This window comes from Amblyomma mixtum, chromosome 2 (assembly GCF_055824585.1).
Source record: "Amblyomma mixtum isolate Tamu chromosome 2, ASM5582458v1, whole genome shotgun sequence".
Classification (NCBI taxonomy): Eukaryota; Metazoa; Arthropoda; class Arachnida; order Ixodida; family Ixodidae; genus Amblyomma; species Amblyomma mixtum.
In genome coordinates, this window is record NC_143013.1 from 80,059,593 (window position 1) to 80,068,242 (window position 8,650).

The following is an 8,650-nucleotide window of genomic DNA, read 5'->3' on the forward strand; positions in this document are numbered from 1 at the left end:
AGTGAGTTGAGAAATGAAAAGAGGCACATAATCTCGAGGATGCCGGAGTCAGAATAAGGAACAAAACGAGGCAAAACATGCATTCATTGAGAGTGCTTGGAAAGTGCACCTCGAAAAGGTTAAGCACCTGAGCGGTCTTGAAAAACTTCTCTCAGCAGACAAGCATATGAAGACACACACATAGGCGCTATCTGTGTGCCTTCTTTCAAGTCACTGTGGGCTGAGCTGAGCCTCTGAGATAAATAAAATGAGCCATTTCGTTCAAAAAGAATAACTATCTGTCTGGTAGAATGCGGCCGTAACAGGTTTTATATCGCAAAAAAAGGTGCGATTCATAACGCTTCTAGAAGAGCAGGTTTCGTTGCGGTTGCTTGTGCTGACAATTGTGTTCGACATTTGGTTGTCTTGACAATTAAGGTAGACCTCAGAAATAAAAAAAAAATTCATTCACAGAGTCGCGCTAAAGGGAACGAGAACAAAAAGCGAAAGCACGTGCCGAGCTGGAAACGAACTCGGAGCATGAGTACGTAAAGCGCACTTGACGCCAGCTATCGGTGCGAAATTTGTGAAAGGGGTGATAGGGAATGATAGAGCGCCACTAGCGGTCGGCGCCATCGCTAGCCGGGGTTGCCTGGACAACCAGCTGCCAAGGCTACGGGACGCTCGGCAAGACGTGTCGCTGGAATGCACGGCATCTAGGCTCTTTAATACAACATTTTGGGCGAGTTGGTTACCTACATTCATTATTACAGCGCAAAGACGGCACAGAACAAGAAGGGGACACAACTCGCGCTGTTGTGTCCCCTTCTTGTTCTGTGCCGTCTTTGCGCTGTAATAATGAATCTAGGCTCTGCCGTCGCCTCGGTGCCGGAGGCTCGCCGCCACTACGCTGACGCGCGCGAGCTCTCGCGCAAGTTCGACTCGGGCCAGGAGACTTTCTTGAAGGAGCGCTAGTTCCCACGGAAAGCGAAATTAGGAATAGGCGATGGTCCGTGCACAAGGACGACTGGGAAACAGGCGTTGTTCTAGGGAAGATGAAATGAAGAACAGGCACTGGTCCTTTCGGAAGGAACAATAAGGAAAAAAAAAGCGCTGGTCGACTGAATTGGGACCGGGAACCAGGAACCACTACGGAAGGAAGGAAAGGGGGCTTGAGCGTCATAAAGAGGCTACGAGTGTTGTGCGTGCGCGTAAATGCGCGTCCTTTGTCTGCTGACGGTGTTTCCGGTAGTGTCTTCAAGAACTCTGCGAGTGTGTGTGTGTGTGTTTAAAGCTTTAAAGGGACCCTGAACCACATTCTGAAGGGAGTACACAAACTCGCTCATCACTGCGTTGTGTTGTCTTGAACACCTGAGCCGAATAATACACTTCAAGTTATCGTGAGCACCTGAGCCTGATGATTAAACGCAGCAGAGAACCTGCAATCGCATGCGGTTGTAGTTGGTGAATCCTTTCCGGCGACGTTTTGACTCTGTCGCTTTCCTCCGCGTCGCGCGTCTGCGTATGTCTGTTAAGAGATGGCTTTGATTAAGTTCTTTAATACGCCTCGGAGATACCATGGCCGCGGCCAGTCATCCGTTCCGTTCTCCGGGGAATTTCCGCGCGTGTCAGCAGTCGGCGGTGGGATCGAATGGGTGCAGCTGGCGGGGCAGGGTGGACGTTTGAGAGTGCAAAAGGGGGCGAGAGGAGAGAAAAAGGGTCGAAGACATGAAATTCTAATTCTGATGATACATAACTCGGCTTCTGACAAACGCAATAAAAAAATTCCTGCTGGAAAAAATTGGTGAATCGGCGTTCTTTAACGTCTTAGGCATACGAGAATTTTATCGAGAGCCTCTTTCAGAGCCACTTCAGGTAAAAACTACAGCCTTACACGCATCAGCCTCACAGACGCCACACTACATACGGTTCCCCGCAAAGCAAACCCCTCAGGGGAAGAAATTGGGAGAGGACACTTAAGCTCCGCCTTAAGCGTATGACGCGATAGCGTAATGGGTTAATTCCCACATATGCAGAACTGGTCGATCTACATTCATATGTCTCTGAGAGTCCTCATACCACTGCTGGCGCAGTGGTGCAGCGGTTAAGGGATGCGCCACTGCCCTGGGACGGCAGGTGCTGCCACCTGTGGGGCTTGTACAAAAAAGGTTGCACTTCCCGAGCGACCAATCATTAATTAAACTGGCACCTTCCACGGTGGACAGCTTGCTCACTATCCGGTGGGCAGCTCTCCAGAAGGTCACGTTGCACACACGACGATACTCGGCTTTACCTAGCAGAGTGAAGCTGTTGCTTCGAAAGTTAAGAGGCAAAATTAAGAATAGGAAATCTCACTCTCTTAGTAACTGTGTGGCTGAGCAGAGAAAACTTGAGGAAACCAACTGATTCAACGAAGTATATTTTCATTGCAATTACTGCAAGACTTAAACTAGCGGACTAAGTTGGCGCAAATAGGATCTGTTAAAACGCCTGCATCTGATAAGGTTTTCTTCTTTTCATTGAAAACCGTAGCGCCTTTCAGTGCTGGTGGGAGCGCCCAGAAATTTCGTAACAAAAAAGGCTGTGTCTGCGCGAATTGTTGAACATCACTTGTAGAATGTTTCTTGCTAGCAGTTCGCACTGGAAAAAGCTGAACGACCTTACACGTCCCATTTAAGCTGACATGCGCATGTGTACGTCCTGATATTTATGTTCGAGTCCACTGTGCCTGAGGTGTGGTGCCCATTTGCTAGTGAGTCCGCATGTGTTCTTCTGCCGGCAAGGAGGCAAAGTGATGAGTTAAAAAAAAATTGGCGGGGGCTTAGCTTTGGTTAAGCCTGGTAGGTTGCGAAAGCAGATGCTTTATACTGGATATGCAGCGCCTCTAGTGGGAAGAGCGCGGCGCGCCGTGGCAAGCGGCCGCCGTTATGTCCCGTTCACACTTGCCCAAAAATCCGACGAGCGAAGCGGATAAGGTCGCTTTTGACGCCGAGCGTGGCGGAAAGCGGCGCGGCGAGGACGATCGGGCTGGACCCATTTCCGCCGCGCGGCGACAAACATGGCGGCGCCCCCCGCTTCGGATTCAATTCTCGTTGTTGCTGCCTTTTTCAGTGCGTTCACTGGCCAGAAATGCGACACAGGTCTTTCGCTTCGTCTCACCTCGCCTCCAAGAAAACCTATCAGTGATAAATTTGCTTTCTTTTTTATTCAGAGTGACGAGTCCGCCGCTTCTAGCTTAACAGCAGAGTCGATTTGTTGACAGTAATGGCTCCCGCCCTGACAGCCGGATGGCGCCGCTACACGCTGAGTTTATTTTTGCGTCTGTGCTAGCATACGCGTAACTAAAAGTGAGAATGTGCCTGCGTTTAACGTACGTAAGCATGCATACGCTTATGGTTCGTAGACAGCATAAATTTATGCTCTTTTCTCACTATATCTGTGTATGCCGCTAGCAGCGACGCGGCGTGGAAAAGCGAGAAACAGTAGCGGCGCGGTGGATCCGCCTCGCCCGCACGTGAACAAGTGAGAACAGGTCCTTGTTTTTGCGGCGAGCGAATCCGCTTCGCTCGCCGAATTTTTGGGCAAGTGTGAACGGGCCTTTACCCGACGAGCCGAGTTGGTAGCCCGTCTCTCGCTCCTGGTATGACGTCACGCTGTGACGTCACTAGGCACGGTATGACGTCAGAGTCATTCTAAAGGTCAAACGTGGCAAGTGGCCGCCGCTACGCTAGCGGGCGTTCCTGGGAGTAGTATTGCTTTCGCAATAAAAGCTGCTTGTAGCCCCTACTGTTGAAAACATTCAGGATCAGAGGCTCTGAACGCATCATGGTCTAAATCATGGATTCGGGTTTTCCGGGCTATTCTCTTCATTTTCGCTGGCTTCATTTTTAAGTGCCCCCTTCGCAGAGAGAGAGGCCAGGGAGTGGGAGAGAGTGAGAGAAAGCGACATAGTGGTAGAGTGAAGGGCAGAGACAGAGGGAAACTCGCGCCACTCCATTAACGCTTGCGAAAACTCCGCCTCGGATGCTCGCGCGCGCACTCTCTCATTAATAGGGACTCTAGGGAAACGCGGGGCGCTGCGGCTGCCGTTCAATATTGGTTCCTCGTTTTCGAGTATCATACAGCGGCGCGCGGCAAGAGATTGCATACGCATCGCGCCTCTCTTTGAGGTGTGGGCTCGAAGAGAGGAAGAGGGCGGTGAGGCTGACGAGAACCCGACGGTATGATTGGGGAGGAGAGGGACGTGATTGGGGAGGATGGGGAAAGGTAAGGTGCACTCCTTCCAAATTGCCTCGTTCCACGGGAAACGGGAGCGGCAGCAGCAGTGTCAGCTGAGCTGCGGTGAGTATAATAAAGGAGCGTGCGCAAGTCGACGTATTAGTGAATCTTAATTACTTTCCTTCTCTCCACCGAAGAGGCTGTGCGTGCGTGAGGATGTGGTGTCCGTCGTTCGCCAGAAGAGCGTGGGGATGGGTTGCTGCCCTAGCAGAGTGCGTGTCGCATTAATTAGTCTCTGCATCCGGCGATAACTTCTCCATGCACGGCGACTGGATCCCGGTTTATGAAATCCTTTCCTTCCTTATCGCTTTCTCTATCTTTTAAAACACTTTCTTCTAAACTCCGAGAGCTTGCTCCATACTTATTTCTGCTTTCCCGATTAGGTAATGGATTCCCTTACTCTCGCCGTCACCTTTCTTTCCTTTCCTCACTCTTCAACTTAATCTCCTCCTCCTCCATAATCCCGGCACTGTCCCATCGACCAGTTCGTGCAAAGGCTACGTGTTCTTCTCCACCGCTACCATGTGGAGCATCTCTGTGACTCGCTTGCGCCACAATGAATGTGCCGCTGTTCTTTTGCACTTTTATTTTTTTTTATATTTTGAAATAAATAAAATGGCGCGGGAGAAGATGAGAAGCGGCCAGAGAATTCAGGCGTATAGTAAGCTACGACACTAGAAAAAAAGAGGCTGAAAAAAAAAAGAGAACCTTGCATCTTCTTGCTGATTGCTTCGCCAAGTTCGTGTGTGTATGGCCGTCTTTTGAAGAGTCTTGATTCTCGGGGTACTGCAGCTAAAAGCGCTATCTGCATTGTTCTCATTTTCTTTCGCCTCCCCCTCTTTCTTTCTCCCTCTCCTTCCTAGCTTCTTCAGTACGATCGTCTTTTAATTAGAGGTGACCTTGGCAAGGCGCGCGGCTAATCATTCAAATGTGAGACACGGGCGGAATGGAGAGAGCACGAGAGAACTGCTGAGAGAGGGAGCTGGAGAGAGTTGCAGTCAGGCTTGGCCGCAGCTTAATATTGCGTCCGTGCCTCCTGGATTTCTTCCTCCCCGATGTCGGTGCCCGTGCCTGATTAGGAAGGGGCGGAACACTTGAGAGAGTCGCTTGTTCGGGAAACAGTTCCGTTGCGCAACTGCAACCGAACTACGCGGAATGTTGCAGAGCTGTTCCTGCGTTCTTTCTTCGATTGCTTTCGCTTGTTTCTCCCTCTGCCAGCGCTGCCGCCCTTCCGATAAACGGAAATAGTCTAGTTGTCGACTCAGCTTTTACTCTCAACTTTTTTTGCTTTGTTTACTTGCTTCGAGGCATCGCCGGTTCGAACAGAAATGTCCGTACCGCGGACATGGCATTAATTAAATTATTGTGATGAAATTACAGCAGTTAAATTACGTTCTCGGTGATTTTTAATGCCATTCTTTATTCTTCTGGTCTGGTAACTTAGTAATGTAATGAATTATTTTGGAGCAGTAATTTGATAGCGAAATTACTTTTCCGGAGTAATGAGTACGTGCTCCTCCTTGTATCGGCTCTGCTCTGGGGTCGCGTATGCGGGGTTCAGCACCTAGAAAGCAAGAAAACCGTGGGGCCAGCAATAGCCAGCGCTGCAGAGAAGCGGCACACGCGGACGAGAGGCGATGTTCACGCAGGCTTCAGCACCGCCTTGGTGAAGAGTCTATACCGCGTTTTCGAAATTCTAAAAACTGATCCGGATATTACTTACGGTGGGCTACACACCTCTCAATAATTAAAGAGACGAACTGTAATAGTTAAAAAGTGAACTATTCAATATTAGTTGACAATCTTGCTGGTTAGAACGACTCAGTTGTATTCTGATGTGCTTCATCGCTGACAATGCTGTGCCGAGAAAAGCGCTCTTATAACTCAACAAGCCTTCATTTAACAATTGTGTAGAATGTTAGGTAACACGCCTTGTATACTGTCACGTCGCCGCACTGAGAAGTCTCAAATAACACCTAAAAAACTTGTTTGTGAGCTTCTGTGGCCGGATTTGAGGCCCTGTTTTTAACTCAAGAGCAACATAGGCGACAACGTTACCGCGACAAGCTATTTATTTCCTCCAACGTGCCTCCGGAACGAGTCAATTGAAGAGCAGAATTGGCAGCTTGTGCGCACTTAGGGTGCATTTCCGGGACGATGAGCGTGAGCAAGCAGTCGGTACAGTCCAGCAGTTTACAAGGACGACAAATTCTTCAAAATTAAGATAGTGGGACAAACGTACTGAACGAAGAACTTCTGACTGAAGAGTGATGCCACTCACTATACAAATTTTGCAATTAAGTTGACCTGATCGAAGTCAGTAAAACAGCTGTTCAGTGGTCGATGGCTACCTTTATTCAAAGAGGGACAAAAATTCTGACGGCCAATTTTGCGCTCAGTGGCGGTGAAAATAAAGAAACCTCCAAATTAAATACCAACTTTGACCAATGCGCGAATTTTTATGCTTTGAAACTAAAAAGTAATTTCAAAGTGCATTTCATTACTTTTGGGGAGGAATCATAATGTAATTTTATTACTTTGTGAGAGCAGTAATTAGTATAGTAATTTGATTACTTTTGCGAAATTTCTAAAAATTAATTAGAATGTGTAATTTAATTACTTCCCGAAAGTAATTTTGCCATGCATGGTCGCTGCACAAGAGCAATTTTCGCCAGAAAAAATTGACCGATGATTCAAAATTTCAGCGCAGCTGCTGTGGTTGAACCGTAAGCGATCGCACAAGGGTCTATTCTCCGTTTCATACATAACAGGGAATGCTGCCAAAGCTAGCGCGCGCCTGTTCACACAGACTAAGTCCGCGTCCAAAAATAGTTCTGCATACAACCACAGTGATCAAAGACATAATATAAAGGAGTAATTACTCACAGGCATCCACAGAAGCGCAGTCCGCAGCTACTAAGGAAAGCTGTTAAAAACCTCCCTGCCTTTCCTCGTATTCCTCCTCCTTCTCCTTCGCAGTTAATGCAAAATTTGTCCTGGTCCGGGATTCGAACCCGGGACCACCGCTTCACCGGAGCAGTCGCTCTACCAACTGAGCTAACCAGGACTTTTTTTTTTCTTTCATGGTATTTATTCTACATGGTTATGTACAGAAAGGCAAGCTTCTGGTAGGGTGAAAGCGAATTGATCAGTACCTCGAAGTGGGAACTCTGTTGGCCAAATGTTTTAGGGGAATCCCCCAAGGTGGAGTAGATTTGTAATAAGGGAGTAATTACTCATTGGCATCAGCCCAAGCGGAGCCAATGATGGAGGTAGATGCCAATGAGTAATTACTCCCTTATTACAAATCTACTCCACCTTGGGGGATTCCCCTAAAACATTTGGCCAACAGAGTTCCCACTTCGAGGTACTGATCAATTCGCCCTCGCACTACCATAAGCTTGCCGTCCCGCTTGGCTCAGTTGGTAGAGCGACTGCTCCGGTGAAGTGGTGGTCCCGGGTTCGAGCCCCGGACCAGGAAGAATTTTTCTTTAACTTCGAAGTTCCTGTGGAAGCTGCTTATCTGTCCTTTGTGGCCGCATGGTTGCGCTCGGGTGGATGTCAGTGAGTAATTAATCTACTCCACCTTGGGGGATTCCCCTAAGCATTCGAGCAACTGATCACAGACATATTTTGAAATATCTGAATGGCAACCTCCCGCGCTTCGTTTTTCCTCTTGCCCCCTTTTCGTCCTGCGACTTATCGAGACTTCGAGAGGTAAAAATGACATTTGACGGGATGATACGCGGCTCGTAACGAGAATCACTCTTACTCCATCAGCACCTAAAAAGCAGTCCACACTCGGTGCAAATCATAGGCAGAGGGCCCGAACACTCTACACCTCACAGTTTCGACCGTGATTCCCAGTGCTACCACTTCGTTTTATACTGCTGTTTGTTTTCGTCCAAACATTCACCGAGACTTCGAGAAGAACGAATGATACGTGGCGGAGTAATGTGGTTTCGCGGACGTACTACTTCCACAGCTTCCGCAGCGTTTGCTGCTATGCATGAAACGGAGTACAGAGGCGCCGAACGGCGGCGGCGTGGCTCTGCTTGGCCTGAGCTTTTCACAGTAGCCGTTGCAGATGGAGCATAACAGATATCACCCCTCTCGTCGTACTTCGTCGTTTACTCTCCTCCTTTGCGTTCTTGCCTACTGACGCCGTGTTTTCCTCTTTCACCATAACCTCCTCCTCGGCTTCCCTTCTCGTGCTCTCTTCGCTATCGTCGTACTTTCATCATCCATTGTGCAATTCGTTTTCTCTGCCGGTCAGGACGCCGAGGCTGACGCTCAAACCAGGAACTGGCGCCTAAGAGTAGCACTCTAAATATCGCAAGGAAAACTCCACGTGCAGCCTACGATGTCCTAATAAACAGTTTTGACTTTTCGC

At 48.7% G+C, this 8,650-nt stretch overlaps 1 non-coding gene across 1 annotated transcript; it reads right to left on the reverse strand.

Annotated features, from left to right (window-relative positions):
* Window positions 1-7,250: 7,250 nt before the first annotated feature.
* Window positions 7,251-7,324, reverse strand: TRNAT-GGU (transfer RNA threonine (anticodon GGU)). The gene has a single exon. It is a non-coding gene; the product is annotated as a tRNA-Thr (tRNA).
* Window positions 7,325-8,650: the final 1,326 nt, after the last annotated feature.